Source organism: Coptis chinensis, chromosome 6, assembly GCF_015680905.1.
Source record: "Coptis chinensis isolate HL-2020 chromosome 6, ASM1568090v1, whole genome shotgun sequence".
NCBI classification, from domain to species: Eukaryota; Viridiplantae; Streptophyta; class Magnoliopsida; order Ranunculales; family Ranunculaceae; genus Coptis; species Coptis chinensis.
Window position 1 is genome coordinate 31,243,129 of NC_141461.1, and position 10,610 is coordinate 31,253,738.

The window sequence follows — 10,610 nt, forward strand, 5'->3', positions numbered from 1 at the left end:
AGATATGTATAATATGCACTTGTTTTCTAGTAAAACATTCAAAAATTCAAAAATTCAAAAATATAAATAAAATATTTATGCTATACACTTAGGAATATTGGTATTGTTTTCTTTCTCGATGCTCTCAATAATCACGTAGCATTTGAATTAGAATAGTTTTTAGAAACTTAGGTTAATATGTAGATAATAATCTTTACATCTTTCTATAAATATATTGCACAAGTATCTATGATTGTTTGGCAGTAAGTTTCTGAAATCTAGGATAGAGTACTTATTCTATAAATCTTGTGAGAATATAGCCTAAAGCCTTATATGAGTGAAACATTTGAGAAATGACACAAGGGAGAAGTAAAATCAAGATAGAAAAATCACATGTCCACTTGCTTGATCACTATACCATATCCTAAGCGAGAATTTAAGCCCTCTTTGGATTGATATAACCATAAATTCAAACCTATGAATTATTTTCCGCTAGTCGCCCCTCTGAGCCTTCCTTTAGCCTTTCATAAACCACAAATCCATTAACCTTTTACAAAAACAAAAAAAAACAAAAAAAAAAAATCAACCTACCCATTCTTTAAATGAGTCTGAGAATAGAGATGAAGAATAGAAAAGAGAAAGACCTTTAAAATCAAGAATTTGTTAGTCGCTTCAAATAAGAAAAAGAAGTTTCCATCCAAATAAAAATAATTAAATAAAAGAAAATAAAGAGTTAGAACTCCAAAAATAGAATCAAAGGAGTCAAAAGCCAAAGAAAAAAAAATATGGCTAAGGATGGAAACAAAGTGTATAAGCAAAAGTAAAGAACAAGGTTTTCTCTAGTTACATAATATAAAGACTCTATTATCTCAAACTTGTCCTTTTTGAATATCCATTTCCTTCCTTCTTAAACCATCTCCTAATCCCCACAACACCTAATAAAGACCTCTAGCTCAATTAGGAATAGGTTAGTGTGATAGTAAGTGGCAGATGTGTTTGATCGACTCCATCTTTCTTGCGTGTCATTGAGATTGTAAGGTAAAGTGTGCCCACTGCACACTGGAGTAGCGAAACTTAAGCCGAAAAATCAGAGTATTTTTGTCTTGACATTTATGTGAGGACCTACTTAAGGACACTATTCTAAGTTTTCATAAACGGACTTGCTAGTGCATTTCATAGTATTACTCATTGTATATATGTTTATTCGTAGATGATTGATTATTATGCATATATTAGCTTAGGTTTCGACTTGATTATTCTGTCTTCATTGTTAAGTGAGATGTATAGATAATTGAGACATAAATAAGGAAACAATAGTTTTATTTCTTAGTTGTTGTAGTATAGTCAAAGTTTGTGAGTACCTTCACTAGAAAACTCTCACGAGGCTATAACTCATCCACTAGGGAATTCCTAGTGGTTTAAGGCCTTGTTGCATATGGTCAATGCAATCGCACTCGACGAAATGAGATTAGTTAGAACTCCATTTTTGGTCACTTATGTTAATTTCTCATATTTGCTTGAGGACAAGCAAAATGCTGTTTAGGTTGGTTTGATAAGAGACCAAAAATGTAGTTGTAACCCCCTAACAATAATACTTTTATACCAATTATGCGAGTAATAAATAAGAGTTAATGCTGATTACATGTTTTTATGTATTTCAGGCATTGGAGTCGATTATGTGCAGAAATGTGTCACTTTTGCTAGATAAAGGAGCAAAGGTTGGTTGCTCAGAAGTTCTGTGATTAAAGGCCAAGATTCAAGGAGAAAAAGCCTTTTTAAAGCTCGATCAAAGCTGAAAAGTCTAAGTCAACGCGAGCAGAAACATCACACAAAAGTCAGCAAAACTTTCAAAGACCGTATCTTTTGACTCAGACCTCGGAATTGGGCCTACCTTATGTCAAAACGACCGTCTTAGAAAGAGATTTCCAATGGTCCAAACTTTGACCCAATCAGAGGGGCAAAAGTAGATGAAAAATCTGTTGAAGCAAAATTCAGCTGAAAATGCCTCTATGGACTGAAGAAACTGGGTTTTGGGCTTGATTTTTCGGCCCAAAACATAGTTCCTTTGCCCATGCACGAAAAAGTGGATCTTGTCTCCTCCATTTCAAGACACAAGACTTAACTTTTAAGCATCTAGTTTTTTAGGTAGCCATTAGCCAATAGTTTTAGATCTAGTTTTAGTCTTCATTATTTAGTTTCTATTACCTCGTTTTTAATTTAGTTATTGAATCATTGACAATTCTTCATTAGATTAATAAAAGTAGTTAGTTATTCATAATTTCAGTTTTGGTTTATTAAATTACTTAGATCTAAATTCAGTTATTAGTTGTTAATCATTTCTTAGTTGTTAAGTTAGATTTGAATTCTTGATTAGATCAATATAGTAAAGTTATAATCTTTATATCATGTCTTGTTATGATTTATATCTTAGTGATAGCATAATGATTCTAGGCTAAAACCTCCATTAGAGGGGGTTGAAGAAGCCTTGATGAAACTTGATTTTTGTTAGCGTAGAATAGTTCGTGATTTTCCATTCCATTCTAGAAAACAATTAGTTCACCATGAGAATGGGTTTGATTGTTTCACATACTAGTTGTTAGTTGGTAGAGATTGTCATGAACAATTAGGGATTAGGAAAACCAAATTGCTATGCGAAAGCATTTCAATTCGGATTACGATAGTTCTTCGTTAGTAAATTAAGTCGAGTTAAGGTGGAATCAATCCCCCCTAATTCCTTATCATAATATCAATTTAGTATTCCGTAGTTGAATCATCGTATCTTGTTAGTATAATTTCCGTGTTACTCTCATTGATTTTGGATAGACTGATAATCGTAGTCAACGCTAATTCTAAAGAACTAGGAGTGGAACGAATCTTCTACTCCACTTAGTGCAATAGCATCGAGAGTGTAGAAAACTTTGATAATAAGCACACAGTTTAGTTTTAGTTTTACTTGCGTTGAGTTTAATCGCTTATTCGTAGGTAAAACTATCATTTTACTTTTATCAAAGGTACAACAAGTTACTAACCAAACTTCTATAGAAAGTCTCATCTACCTTCTTTCCATCGTCTTCCTTCATGAGTTTCTCATTGACAACAAGTGGTGTTGGCGTTGGCTTGCAGCCCGCCATACCAAACTTCTTCACAATATTTTCAGCATACTTCTTTTGACAAATGAACACGCCATCATCTTCTTGGTATATCTCAATTCCAAGAAAGTGATGAGCAAACCCTTATCACTCATCTCATACTTCTTCATCATATCAATCTTAAATTCATCAATCATTCTAGCATCATTTCCAGTAAAAATCATGTCATCTACATAAAATGCAACAACCAAAATAGACATTCCTTTGCATTTCACGTACAAGGTAGGCTCACTCTTGCTTTTCTTAAACCCCATTTCAATGAAATAGCCATCAATTTGACTATACCATGTCATTGGTGCTTGCTTCAGGCACCCATACAAAACTTTCTTCAACTTGTACACTTTGTCTTCTTCTCCTTTCACCATAAAGCCTTGAGGTTGTTCAATATACGTACACCTCTTCTTTCAATTCCCCATTCAAGAATGCTGATTTTACATCAAGTTGGTACAACAACCAACCTTTTTGTGCCGCCATAGCTATAATAACTCTAATAGTGTCAAGACGTGAAACCGGAGCAAATGTTTCATCATAATCCACACCGGGCTTTTGAGAATAACCCTTTGCAACCAATCTTGCTTTGTTTCTTTCTATGGTACCATTGGGATTATACTTCACCCTAAAAACCCATTTCACGTCAATAACGTCTTTATGCATCCGCCTTTCAACTAGCACCCATGTCTTGTTCTTCTCAATAACTTGAACTTCTTCTTCTATAGCCGTTACCCATGCTTCATCTTTCACTGCTTCTTTAAAAAATTTTGGTTCCATGACACAAAAGTTACACCTCTCAATTCTCTTAATTACTTCTTTCAAACTTCCCATCCTTTTAGGAGTGGAGATGACGATGATGAACTTGGAGAACTCTGTGATAGTGTTGATGAACATGACCTTGGTGAGGATTGAGGTGAGTGTTCATCACTTTCACCTTCATGTGCTGATTTTTCTTCTTCCTCCTCGACTAAGACAGATTTCCCTTCAACTTTGCCTTCATCCCAATTCCAATTAGCTTTAATTTCTCATCAAATATGACATCTAGACTTGTAACCATATTCTTGCTTTTGAGACTATACAATCTATAGCCCTTTGATTGTGAGTTATAACCCACGAAGATGCACTTCTCACTTGTTTCATCTAGTTTGCTTCGTTTCTCCTTTGGAACTTGGGTATAACACACACTTCCAAACACCTTGAGATGCCTTATAGATGGTTTTCTACCACTCCAAGCTAGCTTCAACCGGAGTTTGTCTCCATACCGCCTTTGTAAGACATCTATTCAGCAAGAACATTGTTGTATTTACAGCTTCAGCCCAAAAAACCTTAGGCAAACCCTACTCATGTAGCATACTCCTTGCCATTTCCATCACGGTTTGGTTCTTTCTTTTGGATACTTGATCAGCTCCCAAATATGCGTTTTATTACCCGTATATTGCTGCATTACAGTCTCTCTTACGCTTAACGAAAAGACAACTCATAGCTTTTACTGCCCTTTTAAGGTTAAAGAGTATTTTCAAACCACTTATCATATAACTTGCGTCTTAGCACCAAAAGGAGCCTTAATCACGCTTATTATGAAGACCAATAGCTGCTATGGAAAAGTGCTGAAAAAGTCAAGTCAACCGGTCAAAGTCAACAGTCAAATGACTCAAATCAGAAGACCAAAGATGGAGGCCCTTATTTCAAATTATGAAGACTTATCCCTAACCCTATCTTGGTCAAGAAGGCACCCATAAAACAAAAGCAAAAGCAAAAGTGAAAGGGGTGAGATGTCTAGTATAGAATGGATGAGAGCAAATTTGTAAATGGCAAAAGTAGGGGTATATAAACAAAAAGCAAAGAAGAGATAACGCATCCATTGTCTTAGGATCCAAACCATTTGGTTTGTTTATTTTCTTGTCTTGTTTTTAATTTCTTGTTATTTCATTTCCTTTATTTCAATCAACTTGTTATTTCATTTCTTTTATTTCAATCAACTTGTTATTGTTCTTTGTTTCAATCTCCATCTTGTTTGCTTGTTTCATTTCAATGTTTTAATCAATCTTCATTTCAATATTTTAATCAATCTTCATTTCAATATTTTAATCAATCTTCATTTCATGTTTTCAAGTCATTTTAATCTACAATCAAAGCTTTCAAGTTCATTAGTTTAGAACCATTCTAAGATTCAAGAGTCTACCTTTCTTCTTCTATCTCCCTCACTAAAACTCTAAACAATTTAAGATGAACCTCAACTTCTTAACTCTTTTTAAGTATATTTCCACCAATACTAAATCTTCAAATGGCGCCGCCATCATGGATTGAAGGAGTGAGAGTGATTGGTTGAGAATCTAAGAATGGAGCATCATTCTCACCTCTCTATTTCTATTTTATTTTTATTTTTCGTCATTTTTTTTATTGTTTCTCTATATTGAGATACTTTTTTGCAAATCAAGTTGCGGGACAACAAAGGTGGAGAGGAGCTAATCCAACAGGCGAAAGACGACCGCCGTCTATCGGCGCCGGCCGACAACCACACGGGCGGCGCGAGCGCGAACGCGAGCGCTGGTTCACCTCCACAGAAGTGCGTGAGATTTTTTTGAGGTATAGTTCATTTGTGACACACGGTTGAACTCCGAGCCCGGATTTTGTAATAGAGTAGGAGAAAACAGTAGTTAGTAGTAATAAAAAAAAAAAAAAAACTTGGTTTTTGATTGATTTCTTATGATGAACTTGAGTTAAACTTGGTTTAAGTTTAATACTTACTAAGGGATTATAGTTTTAATTGCCTTAGGAAATTCAAGTGTTTGAGGCAAGTTGTGGATCATAGCTCACACACTTTGAATCAACTTGGTAATCAACACTCTAAGTTCAATTGACTCTAGTTAATCTAGGAGATTAATCTAAAACTAGTTAATTGGGTTAGTATAATCTTAGTTTAGTTTTAAGTTTGAGCCCTTGAAGGAAACGTTGTATAAATTGTCAAAAACCCAACTTGTGGGCTTTTAAGTAGGCATTTATTTGTAACTTAAAACAGGGTAAAGCTCGAAAGGTTGGGCCTGATTCTCAGATCAAGCACCAACCGACGTCGTCTTCTCCTCAAGCAACATCTAAGCACGGCTTGAGAGGTAAATTCTAAACCTCCACGAAGCCCAAGTAAAAGGATACTTGTGTGTTCAAGCATGTTTGCGTGATTGTTTGAAATTTACTTTCTGCACTGCAATTTACATTCGCGCATAAGGTTGAACCCGAGCCATAACAACCATTGGGAAGTCATTACCCAATGTAGGTAAATTGGATGTTGCTTGATTTTTGAAGGCCCTAGACCAAAAAAAATATTAATTAAAATCAATCAACTAATGCCCAAGTAGTCACGCTCCTATAGAAAAGGACAAATATTTAGCCACGAGAATATAGAGTAATCAGTTACCAGATTCCGGTGGACCAACTACCTTCCTCACTCCCCTCCCCCAGATTCATTGTGAGTGAGATTCTTGGTAGCACACCACTTGGTAAAGTGACTGCCTACTCTTCTGAGACGAGTAGTAGACCCATCCTAGTCTCACGCCCAATTGTTCTCTTGAACAGGGCATAGTAAATTATAGACTAAAGCAAAGTTTTCAAAAAAAATCCAAAAAAATAAATTTCTACTGTTTGTGCATCATCATTGATTAAGCATTCATGTCTTATCAATATGCATCACAACCGTCATGGAATTACAATGCAAACCCAGAACCTTGTTCTTTTTGTGGTAGTACTTATCACTGGTTATCCCATTGTCCATTATATACCGAATTCGAGTCTACTACAGGAAATCCTTACGTTTACGAACCTCAATTTTCAAACTTCCCTAGTACCCCATACACTCAAGAGTTTTCTAGTCATGCCGACAATTCATGGAATTCCTCCACAAATAGTCAACCACCATTCATATATCCATATGTTCAGTCAGAGTGCTGTTTCATCCAAAATCCATTACCATTCACATCACCATCCATATCAAATTCATATTCCACTCCACCATCCATCACAGACAAACTCTACCAGGAAATAGCCAAGCAAACAATACTAACTCAGCAAATAGCAACCACCTTATGTTTTCTCTAATCCAATTCAAAAGAGTCCACATCTGAGACTAATATCCTTCCACCCAGTCCAGAACCCACCCAACAAGAGAAACAATGTGTTACTATAACAATGCCCATTGCTAAAGCCCATCCTGATATTAATGACCAATTAAAATCCCATCACCATCCACCTGACTATCGTGTGAATTCCAGATCTTATGACGATGACTATCTACCTAAAGTCACAGTTTCCCTCACATGCCTTAACACATCATCACCCATTAATGAGAAAACTCCGGCAGAAGAAACTCAAGAGCATGTATTGGACTCGACACATTTGGAAAATGGTATTGAGTAAATTTATGAAGATCTAGGCAGAGAGGACAAAGAAAATAAAGTGCTTGGAAAAGAGGGAGTAAAGTCTATGGTGGAAAGTGGATTTCAATTTAGTTTGGTCGTTAAAGACTTATCTATGGAACAAATTTGTGACATCTTTACTATTGCAGATATGAACCATAATCTTGTGGAAACGCCAAAACTATATGAAGAATTCTCTGAGTCCTCGAGATCATGTGAAGAACCACCACCCAACCATCACCATCCTAATTTAACACCTCTTGAAATCCAACCTCCATTCATTAAAAATCCACCAATTTCTGAGGACTGCACCACTAAACTATTTCAAAGAAACTTCAAATTCGCACTTAAGTCAATTGCCTTTGAGATCCTTCATAATTTTCTAAACCTTCCTAATAAAGAGACTTTGCCCAACATACATACTCACGAGCCTATCATTCCAGTTGATGAGAACCCCGCTTTGATTGAAGTGCCAAAAAAATAGGAAACAAAATTTATGGTGGAATGTGGATCCCAATCTAGCGTGGTCGTTGTGGACTCAACGATGGATGAAATCGATGATTTTCTTAAAGATGCCGACACTGACCCCGATTTTGTAGATACAACCAAGCTAGATGAAGAGTTCTTGGAGTTCTTGAAAGCATGTGATGATGAACCCATCATTCAAGTGGTTTAAAAGCCTAGTATATCATATTCCACATCATCTGAACTTCCTGAAGAACATCCACTACCAACCTCACACTCTTTTTGGACAATTCAAACATGACGGGTTATTGCATAAGTTCCATGATGGGTTGCATAAACTTTCTCTTATCATTCTGCATCTTACACTCCAAATGCATCATTTCATTCTATTTGGGGGGTGCTTTTACATGTTTCTCTATAAAGATCTCAAACTATTTAGTTTATTAGTATATAGCTAATAACATATCATCCATCATATGCATATAGTCTTGGGGAATCTGACTTAAAACGACCCCACATATAATCTTGACTATAAAACACTACAAGAAAATCGATTTTTCCCAACGGATTCCCGGTATTTTTAGCCACGGTCATAAACCCTTGCATAGTTTCCTACGAATTTTGCCCATAGCAAATACATTTTTTCTCGTTTCGTGCCTTTGATACCTTTAGCCACGGTTTATCTCTTTAATTGGGCCGTGGGTGGAGCTACGGCCAAAACCGTCGGGTACAATTTTTTTAACCATGACACCAGTTATACGCGTTTCGACCGTGGGCTTAGAGCTGAAAAGTTTGGGTGGGCTGACCACTTGCTTCCCTCCCAACAGTTAAAACACTTCTAAAAAAGAAAAGAAAAGAAGACCGGACTGTTCCTTCTTCTCTCATCTCCCACCGTCAACAGTTAAAACACTTCATCCCCCACCGCCACTCAACCCCATTTTTCTTTTCTGTTCCTTCTTCTCTCATCTCAAGAAGGTATTTCAAGCACCGATTTTTTTTTCAAGCACCGATTTTTTTTTTCAAGCACCGATTTTTTTTTGGCCAAAACTGGGAGAACTAATTTTTCAATTTAAATTTTCTTAGGATTTACTAAGTGGGAAAGGGTTTACAAGCTTCGTTTCTCTTCTCCGAACGCGATTCCTCCATTACAAATTAAAGGTGACTTATTATGCTATTAAACATTGATTTTTTATTTGATTTTTTTTTTTTTTTTAATGTAATATTAGATGTTGTTGTTATCAAAGTAGTTTTCATTCCCTATTCTCTCTGTCTCTCTAAATTTATATTAACTGGTCGCCATGTCATGTTTCTGTAACCATTTTTTTTAGGGTTTTATATCTTTTGTTGGGTTTTATTTTATGAATCTGTTTTTACTGTTTTTACTTTGTATTGAAATCATGACTTGTTTTGGATTGTGTGTTTCTTTTCTTTTTTTTATTATTCTCTGTGCGTTCATTATGCTATTTCTAAAATGTTAAACTCTTGGTAATTCACCCCTGCTACTTGAAAGGGATGTTTTTAATCAAGACCTAATCTATCTCTCGACCAAACGCCTCAGTTGTTCGATTGTCCTCAAAGTGCAACCTTTATTCAAGGTAAAGAATTTCTATTTATGTTTTGTATTTATGTAATACCAAATTCCTTGTATAGAACTGCTTGTAGTGCTTGTTGTTGGAACATTAGAGCTACCAACCATCCCCCCGTATAGAACTGCTTTCGTGTCAATTTAAAAATGGTTCTTTGTAATTTCGGGGACAAGTCTCGATACATTCACTTATGATATAATGTTCTGATTGTCTATAAATTTGTGAGATAGCATATGGATTTTAGAAGGTCGAATTGGAGATATTGGTGATTAGTCATTACTAGTCACTTTACTTGCTTTTTAAAGTTTGATTAATTTTACTAGTCCGACCGGTTGTTATGAATATTTGATTTGTTTGACTAGTCTAGAGTCTGGGCATGTGCTATGAGTTAATCTTTAGTTGATTAGTTTTACTGGTCTGGACATGTCCATGAAATAATCTCTAGTTGATTAGTTTTACTTGTGGAAGTTTGAAATTTGTAGCTAGAATAGCGCTCATGAAATCGAGGCCATTTGCACATTCATTAGATTCATTTGTACGACGCATTCTTCTAGGCATTTTGGTATTGTAGATACGAACAAGATTGGATTAATGTGGTATATATGCATGGTGATATATTATTATGTCTAACATTTTTGAATGTTGTGTGTATCTTTTATTTATTCCTAGATACACCATGGAGGGTTCTACTCCAATCGATAGAAGTTGGATTGAATTAGATCACCATGACGAACGCTTTCTAAAGGGTGTTGATGAGTTTCTAGAGTTTGCAAAAAAATACCATCATAATAAGGTACTGATACCGTGCCTGTGTCGCATATGTAGAAATGGGGGGAAGGCATTGACACACGAAACCGTGAAATTTCATGTTTATAAATGGAGGTTTGATCCAACATATTTACGTTGGATTTTTCATGGTGAAAAAAGACAAGATGCACATGTAGAGTCCAATATGAATTCTAATGTGTTTGAGAATATGAATGATGCATTTGCCACTGTGGTAGAAGAATTTGGTGGTGAAGACTTGGATACAT